Source organism: Octodon degus, unplaced genomic scaffold (genome assembly GCF_000260255.1).
Source record: "Octodon degus isolate 3935 unplaced genomic scaffold, OctDeg1.0 scaffold00178, whole genome shotgun sequence".
NCBI lineage: Eukaryota > Metazoa > Chordata > Mammalia > Rodentia > Octodontidae > Octodon > Octodon degus.
Genome location: NW_004524754.1, coordinates 470,224 through 479,529, shown reverse-complemented (window position 1 = coordinate 479,529; position 9,306 = coordinate 470,224). Strand labels below are relative to the sequence as shown.

Genomic DNA, 9,306 nt, shown 5'->3' with positions numbered 1-9,306 from the left:
AAGGCAGCACAGTGACCTGCATTAAATGGACGCTGACTCTTCTTTGGTGGCAGTGGCTCCAGTGGGAGCCATTTCCTCTGCATGTTCTGATGGCTTCTCTTCTGCCTCCTCTTCTTCATCCTCTTGGGGATATAGGTCTGGGTATTTCTGCATGCATTCCTGCATGGCCCGAAACTGGTCTACACAGTCCGATCCCTTGATGTCCTCTGTGCTATAGTGGAAGCAGGAAAAGGCTGACTTAAACTGTTCCCCACAGGGGCCGCTGGCCATGCCCCCCAGGCACGGGCAGTTCCAGTTAATTTCTCCATTTGGCAGTATCAACCCATGTTCCTCATATGGGTCGTTGGGGTCATCGGCCACCAGCTCTGCACTGCTAGGTGTCTCGTGGTCTTCTTTGGTCACAAATATTATCTGGTCTTTCCCTTCCTGCCAGCAGTACGACATGGCGCCAGCGACACAACCCCCTTCGCGAGACCTGGCGTTTCTCACCCCACAGGCGGACTCAGCTCCCTGAAGAATGCTTTTAATGAAGCAGTAAATGGTAATTCATTCAATCACTACCCTTGAGTACAATGTGTTATGGAAGAAGTAGCCCAAAATGTGTCTGCTCTAATGGGGCACAATGGCTGTGATGAGCAAAAGTGCTTGCGTTAATCATTGCTGTTGCAACTAGACTCATTACTCTTTTTCAAAGTGGAAAAACGGGTCTTTCTTTCTTTCTTTTGTATTGGGGATTAAACTCAGGGCCTTCCCACTGAGCTACACCCAAAACCCTATTTAAATTTTTATTATTTTGAGACAGGGTCTCACTAAATCACTAAGTTACCTATAGTGGGCTTAAATTTGATCCTCCTGCCTCAGCTTCCCAGAGTGCTGGGATCACTGGTGTGTGCCACCCTGTCTGGTTACATGCGTACCCTTCTCTTCCCCCTCCCCCCTCCCTTCCTTCCTCCCCTTTTCTCCCTCCCTCCCCCTCCTTCTCCTCCTCCTTCTTCTTCTTTTTACCAGGAATTAAACATATGTACCTTTTGATGGTTGTTCCCCTGTGTGTAGAAGTTGTCCTCGAGAAAGGCTGCACAGAGAAACCAGGACCAGCAGGAGGCAGGAGATAGAATACAGGCAAAGGATAACACTGGCATTGTGGGTTGGAATGGGTGTATTGGTGCAGAGGGACCTGGGTGGATTTTGGAGCCATTTGGAAGTTAACATTTACAAAAGGTGGTAAATACATGAGAGGGATTGGATGAAGAGCTAGCCGAAGATTACACTCTACTTACTTTGCTGGAACAAGTTGGTGGCTAACAACGCCTTCGCTAAGTGGGGACTTGGAGAAGCACACGTAAGTTGGCTTGGGTCTGGTGACCATCCAGGTGGCGATGTCCAGTGGGCGGATAAAAATACACATGTGGAGCTCATTAGAGGCTCTGCTGGAGAAAAGCATGTGGGAAGGGGAGACAACATGGCCCATGGCCACTGGGGACCTCCCCAGAATGGGTCACCTAGAACATCACTAGTACCTGTAGCTTTGAAGTGTCTGCTGGACCAATGCCCCCAGCCCTGGACCTCAGCTGCTCTCCCAGCCCCTATCTGCCTCTTGATTCTTTCTCTGAAGCTCCATAGGGTCTGGCTGTGTCAAGAAGTCTTTCTTTTACCGTCCGAAAGAGGCATGAGGTTCCGGACTCCAGCCAGATTCTGCTTAACTTTTTCCCATGACTTTGGCATTTTCACTTTGACATTTTCTCCAAGAGCTGGGGTGTGGGAGGGGTGACCCCAGGCCCAGGTGGTGACGTTAGGGGCTGGCCCAGGCCTGGAGTGTGGAGAAGCCTTGCTACACTGCTTCCTGTCTCTCTTCATTTAAGAAGAAGCAGCAGTAACCAAGCCCTCTCCCCACAGGGCTTCTGGTTGCAGAGCCCCACGCCCTCCCAGCTGTTCAAGGAACAAGAGGAAGAAAGACAGGCTTGAAGGTAAGAGGGGCAGTTTCAGCTGCTTTCCTTTCCAGAGAACTGGAAAGGACACAAACATGGCAGTCCATGCACGGGAACACGCCAGACTCTTAGGCCTCTTCTCACAGCCCTGGCCACCTTCTCTTGTGTTTCTCTCAGAACTGGTCCTAAGCAGCCATCTGCCACTGCAACTGTGAGCTTCAAGAGGCCAGGCCTATCCCATGTTCCTCTCTGCATCCCTCCAGGCTCAGAGCCTCACAAGATCAAAAAAGGTCCAGCAGAGCAAGGTGGTGGAAGGCAGCTAGTTACGGCACAGGGGACAAGGTGCGGCCCAAAAGAGAGAAAGAACAGAAAAAGAGCTAAGAAGGGGGAGGGGAAATGAGAAGGAATACGTGCTATGGTGGGAGAGCTATAAAAGAGTGAAGAGGAGAAAAATGGTATAAGTAAGAAAAGCAGAATAAGAAGTAGAATCTAGTTGAGAGACAGTTTCCCTAAAATTAATTTCTGCAATGACACAATCACTAAAAAGTCACACCTCTAATCACACCTGTAGCATTTCTTAAGTGACACAATCTGTGTAGCTGCTCTTAACTCTTTGGAATTATGTAATTTTTTTTTTTGTTTTTAGTAATTTTTTTAAAAAAATTATCTATTTATTTGGTACAGGGTCTCTCTACGCAGCTCAAACTCATAGTGATCCTCCTGTGTCAGCTTCTCCAGCACTGGGACGACAGCGTGTGCCACTGTGCCCAGTCTCGGTGGCCCGCTCAGCACAGACCTGGCACAACATGCAGTACTAGGGATTGAACCCAGGTCTTTAAGCTTGCCAGGCAAGCGGTTAGACCACCAAATTATCGTCCTGGCCCCGAATTTATGTATATTTTAAAAATATGCCTAGTGACACTTCAGTTTTCATTAGCTTGATTAAGGAAATAGAAAGTTAAAATTCTCAAAAAGTATTGAAACTGATCTCTTAGGAAATACTGTATGCTATATGCATGTATTTTAGGTAAGCATGACATTAGCAATGTCATGGTTCTAGGAGAATGGGTTTTAGGTGTATCTGGAGAGTAGGAGAGGTGGAAAAGTATTACAGGACCCCCCACCACCACCCCGGGGTTGGTGAGGTGCTGTGAGGACAGGGGACCTCATAATCCTCAAGTACAGTTCCCCTAGGACTCTAGCTTCTGGGTTCCACATTGTCTACCTTTCCCTGCTCCAGAGACCTTGTGGCTTTGAAGCCATTCTCCCCACTCCCCTCGCTCCTTTACCTCACAGAATTATTCTGAAGGAGATGTCTCCTAAGGTACTCTGATCCCTAAAACAGAAAGACTGCTTGTGAAAGATCCCACTCTATGTAGGATAGTCTTTGTGAACATCCTGCTGTCTTGTAGGGCACCTTTTTAGAAGTGCAAAGCTGGGAGAAGAATGTGGTGGGGGAGATCACCATTGTCTCGTATTTTGAGAAATAATTTCTGTGCTGTGTCAGATTCTGTGGGCTAATACAAAATGGCTGCCCTGAGTCTCAGGAGGTGGCCTCCCTCTTTCAGGCTGGGGACACTTACACAGAAAAGGCCTAGCTTTAAATAAATATCCTCCCACACCACTTGGTGTTAGGTAGAACCTTGAAGTAGCCTCAGGCCCTGCCCTTGTCCATAATGGGAAGGTGGCACTTACAGGAGTTGGGGGCCTTGGGTCTCCACATTTTGGACTAAGCGTGTGTTGAATAAGTAACTTGGAAGAAAATGGGACACCAGACACCAGGGCATTGGGTAGGGGGAGACACACAAGGCTGGAAGGTTGAGCTCCATCATTGCCTCTCTTTGTGGGGGCACAGTGCCTGCTGTGTGGGTGTCTGAGGCAAAGAAGAGGATGGTGGAGGTTGCAGCCACCAAACCACAAGAGTCCCCTCGAGGGTTGGGGTCTCTAGGAAGTTGACATGAAGCCCGGCAACAGTCGACAGAATGCATGTGTCGGGGGGTGCCTCCCGACGCTGAGGCTTGAGTGGGCCGCGGGGTGAACATGAAAGTGCCTGGGACCACAGACTGTCGCTGTGGTGCGGCTGTGCCCTCTTCCTCTCCCCAGCCTCATCCCATCCCCGGGGCCAAGGTGAGGGCTGCGGGAACCTCAAGAGCCTTGGGAGGTGTGTGGTGTGTGTGTCGTCGCCGTTTCGGTCGCATCCTTTCTCTGTGTGTGCACCTCGCCTCTGGCATTTTTCGTTGCTTTGCCGCCCCGCTTCCGTTTTGGTCCAGCCAGCGCCGCGCACGGGATGGTAGATTGCGTGAAGGGCGGCGGCTGCTTTCAAGAGCCACGCTGTGTCTCTCCCTGGTTTCCTCCACTTCTCCCTGGAGGCCTCCGACTGTTTCTCGGGAACTCCTTCGGCTCCTTTGTCTGCTGCGTCCCTCCCACCCTGCGGCCATCTCCCGGCTCCAGAGCCCAGCCGTCCGGTTGGGTCAGAGCGCAGCCTGCGCCGCCAGAAGCAGGGGTGCAGTGTGCTGGGTGGGGGAACTGGACCCCCGCGGCAGCAGCTGGAGAGCGGAGGACAAGGAGGGAGAAGGGGCAGGGGCACTCAGAGCAGGGAGAGACAGGGAGAGCCTACACGGAGCAGGAAGAGAGGCGCCCACAGGGAGTTGGGAGCTGAAGCCAGGCGCGGGGGAAGCGCAGATTCAAAAATGTATAAGCAGAGAAACAAGCAAAGGAAGCGAGAGGGAGGGAGGGGGAGGGGAGAAAGAGAAACCAAGAGCCAGCCTCGGGAGACCACAGGCCTTCTCAGCCTCTCCCAGGGGTGACGGTGCACAGGATGCTACTGTACTGAGGCTGAGGGCCTCTGGGGACGCTGAGGATGTGGAAATCAAAGACCAGATCTCTAGGGTGGCAGCGGAAGCCAGAGCACCAAAGCAAGCAGCGGCTGGAAACCCACAGCCGCCTGAACTAAGCCAACCCTAGCCGGGCGGGGGAGCACAGGGAGCGGGAGGCAGAGAGGAGGTGGCTGAAGTGACCCCAGCCCCAGATCGTGGGTGGGGGAGACACAAAGGCTGCCACTTGGGGAAGGGCCTAGTACACCCCTCCACTTTGTCAGGCTTCTTACAGGATCCTGGAGGAGGGAGATCCCCCATGGACACTCCCCCCACTTACCCTCTGCTCACCGAGGACAGAGGCACTGTGTGTGTGTGTGTGTGTGGGTGTGGGTGTACAGTAGATGCTTTGGGGTGTGAGGCTCCCCTACCCTACTCTTCACCCTGGCCTTCCCCAAAGAGCTTCCAATGCCCTACCCTGCAGTAACTTGTAAACAACCTCCCCCCCCCATCAAGAAGCCTCCTTCCTGACCCTTCTTTTCCTGATTCCCTGGTGTTAGCAAAATCTATCATCCCGCTGTCTGTATTTATCTATCTTTCTGTCTCAAACACATCTACCACATGTTAGGCTCTGTCTGTATTTATCTGCCTTTGTCTCAACCATCAATCACATGTTAGGCCCTGGATAATTCCTCTTCCGGGCAGATAAAAAATTGGGCGGGAGCTCTCTCTTCTCCTGAACCTCACAGGAGAGCAAACCCCCAGCATCTCCAACTCCACCTCACAGTTCCAGTGATTATAGAAAGCGGCTATTTACCAAGGTGTGTACAGGATAAGGAAACCAACTGGCATGTTGGGGCTCCACAGCAGGGAAAAAGAAATGCCTTAGACTCTTATCTGGATCTCCTCTTTCTAGAACTTTCCATCAGCCACCATGAGTCACAGCCTTAGTGCCGGGAGGCTGGATGGTGGCAGCTGTTTAGTGGAGTGCAAGCCAGAGAAGATGGGGAAGAATTAACAGCATGCATTGGGGTAACCTAGATTTGCCCATGACACCCTCGGTGTGCACACACACTTACATGACTCGTTACTATTTACTTATTTGCTTTTTTTTTTTTTTTTTGAGGTGCTGGAGATTGACCTCCAGGGACATGTGTTTGTTAGACAAGTGTTCTACCACTCAGCTATATCCCCAGCCAAAGTGGCTCGTGTGTGTGTGTGTGTGTGTGTGTGTGTGTGTGTGTTACCAGGGATTAAACTCAGGACCTTGTGCTTGCCAGACAGGCGCTCATGCTGCTGAACTATATACCCAGCCCAAAATTGCCCATTTTACACGCAGTAATACGTTGCGTACATCAAGGGAGTCAGTGATTGCCCTCCTCCATTCAATGTGATTTGGTATAAGTTAACTGAATGCACCCTGAGTCCCTTCTTTCAGACTTCTGTTGGAGGCCACTGCATGGCTGTATGGGCTATTATCTCTGTCCTCCTGGAGTTCAAGCTGGTGGGGGAAAACTTAGGAACCCAAATCATGACATCATATGGTAGAAGATGGGACACATCCAAACAGGGTCAACAGGGAGCAGGGTGGGTCCAGAGTGGGCCGATGGTTGCGAGCTCAGCAAGCAGAGGGGACTAGGGGAAGAAAGCCCAGGCTTCATAGAGAGAATAATATGCCTGGATGCAGCTCTCCCCTTGCAGCCCATTTAGGACCCAGGTCCTGACTTCAGGGACCCTTGGGACCCTGCTCTTAAGGTACTCTCTGATGGCCCTCTCTTGTTTCAGCTCCTTTTCTGTCAATTACTCTGTACTTACTGCGTCCAGTGCTCTGAAACTGCCTAGATAACAGGCTGTGTGCAGTGTGGGCTCTAAGTGTCACATCCCAATCAGAGTCAGCAGCAGGGCTAGGGATGCAGCTCAGTGTGGAGTGCATGCGTGGCAGCCTGGCCAAACTTCGGCCCTGCAGGCAGCCAGTGGGGATCAGCAGCAGCTCTGTCACTCCAGAACCAAACCCAAAGCCCTTTTCCTCTTTGTCCACCTGCCCTCCCCAACTGCATGTCTCCTGTCTTCTTATATGAAACCCTCCTCCAACTTCCCCACACCTCTGCACACCAGGCTGGGAATGTCCTCCCCCCTCCCTCCTACTTATTCTGGGACCTGAGTAGGCTTCCTTCACCTGGAGACCCAGCCCTGCATTTCTGGAGCAGGCCTGAGAATCTGCAACTGGGCACATTCCCTGGCAATGCTAAGAGTGCTGGCCCGGGATTCCCTCTTGAAGTTGCTCCCCTGCGCTGATGGCATTCTTTCTCAGGGCCTACTCCAAGCCTTTCCAAAGGAAGGGCCTTGGTCATCTTCCACACCTGCAGTTGTCCCCCACCTGAATGGCCTGTGTCCAGGACCCCACTGGCCAAACAGGCCTCACAGGGTGGTCCAACCGTGAGTGGATGACCACTGCTCTTCCTCCCAGCCCTCACACTGAATTAGGCTCCAAGTCTGAGAATTTTACCTCAGACCTGTCTCTCAGTTCATCCGCAGGTCCCAGCCCCAGATCAGGCCTCCTCTTCTCTTGCCACAGGTGTTGCAGGCCTGCTCTGCTGCAGGGCTTCCTCTCGTTCTTTTCACAGCAGCTGCATGGGTCCATATTACAAATTGAATTATTTTCTTCTCAATTAAAACCCTCTCCAGGCTCCTTATTGCCCAGAACCAAGTCCAGCATCTTAGCACAGCATTCAAGGACCTGGTTCCACAGTCTTAGACCTCTCTTTGCCACCTTTTCCCTGAATCCATGTCACATTCCACCTGTTAAAGAACATATTCCTGATCTGGGCATAGCTTTTTATTTTTTTGGTCTTTTTGAGACAGGGTCTCACTATGTAATTCAGGCTGGCCTTGAGCTCACTTTGTAGCCCAGGCTGGTCTCTAGCTTGCAATGATCTTCCTGCCTCAGCCTTTCCAGTGCTGGGATTACAAGCATGTGCCACCACACCTGATTTGGCATGGCATTTTAAAGTTATTTTAACTTTTAGAAAAACTAGGGGGGAGGTGGTAGCACACCTGTAATCCCAGAACTCAGGAGGCTGAGGCAGACGGATTGCTGAGTTCAAGCAGCCTGGGCTACAGAGTGAGTTCAAGATCATCCTGAACTACATGGTGAGACCCTGCCTCAAAAAGCAAAACAGCGTAGGCAAGATAGCTCAGCTGACTAAAGCACCTGCTTGGGCAAGTACAGGGACTGGTTTGGCACCATATGCAGGGCTAGCTCCACCCCCAGGCCAGGCAGAACTGGCCAGAGTCCTGGAGGGCAGGTAAAGCGCTGGGGAGGCTGAGAGCAGGAGGGTCATCACGAGTCAGAGCTTCAGTGAGACCCTGCAACAACCAAATGCATCATCATCATCATCAACAACAACAACAACAAAGTGATGGATTATCACAAAACAAAATCACTAAAAAAGCCATAAAAAAAATTAAAAAGCAATAGAAGGGTTTGGGTTGTAGCTTAGTGGTAGAATGTTTGTCTGCTTTGGCGAGCATAAAACTTTGGGTTTGATCCACAGAACTACAAAAATAAGATAAAATAAAATAAGTGAATAAATAAGTGCCCACAATGCTGACTCCTCCCTGTCTCAATGTGAGGTGTGTTTCCATTTGTTCCAAGCTTAAAGCCCAAACTCAGGGCTTCCAGCTTGTTAGGCAAGTGTTCTTCCCCCTGCACCCCGTGGCCAGCTCAGCTCACCCTGGGTGGTAGGTAGGTACTGGGTATCGAACTTTGGTCCCTGCATACTTGCCTAAGCAAGGGCTTAAGACTGCTGAGCTATCTCACTGAGCCAAGTAAGTTGTTTTTTTTTTTTTTAATTTATGTATTTGGTACTTGGACTTCTAGTGATTCTCCTGTTTTCAGCCTCCCCAGCACTGGCATTGCAGGCATGTGCCACCACTCTCAGACTGGTCCCTGGCCCAGTGCACCCCAGGGGTGGGGCAGGCTCAGCATGCAGGACTGGGGATCAAACCCTGGTCCCTGTGCTTGCCAAAGCAGGCACTTAGTCCACTGAGCTATCTCACCAGCCCTTAGGCAAGTGTTCTACCACTGAGCTAAATTCTCTGCTTTTGTTTTTTGAAACAGGCTCTCACTAAGTTTAGGATGTTGTTGAAATTACTATGTAGGGCTGGGGAGATGGTTCAGTAGAGTAAGCACTTGCCTGACTAGAGCAAGAGGCTGAGTTCAATCCCCAGTATGGCAAAGAAAGAAAGAAAGAAAGAAAGAAAGAAAGAAAGAAAGAAAGAAAGAAAGAGTAAAGAAGTCGTATGTAGCCCCGTCTGGACTGGAATTGGTGGCAGCTAAGTCTTCTTCTGCCTCAGTTTACTAAATGCTGGGATTACAAGCCTTTACTACCACTCCCAGTTTGCTTATCTTTTTTTTTTTTAACTTTCTGTAAAGCTTTATTCCAAAGGGGCTCAGTCTTTCTTGGCAGCTGCCTTCCTCATGGCAGTCAGCACGTTGTTTAGTTCCTCATGCTTCCTCTTGGAGCGGATGTGCATCCCCACACTTTTTTTTTTTTTTTTTTTTTTTT

General features: G+C 50.6%; 1 protein-coding gene and 1 pseudogene across 2 annotated transcripts in view; one reads left to right on the top strand and one right to left on the bottom strand.

The window, feature by feature from the left end:
- Positions 1 to 9: 9 nt before the first annotated feature.
- Positions 10 to 504, bottom strand: LOC101589234 (annotated as a pseudogene). Its single transcript, XR_001117340.2, has one exon. The product of XR_001117340.2 is annotated as a mitochondrial intermembrane space import and assembly protein 40 pseudogene (transcript).
- A 1,372-nt stretch (positions 505 to 1,876) lies between these two features.
- The window catches only part of Cd4 (CD4 molecule), a 47,044-nt gene continuing 39,614 nt past the window's right edge, over positions 1,877 to 9,306 (top strand). Inside the window, exon 1 of the mRNA XM_012517427.2 lies at positions 1,877 to 1,964. The gene's annotated coding sequence lies outside the window, so the exon portion shown is untranslated. The remainder of the gene's footprint in view (positions 1,965 to 9,306) is intronic.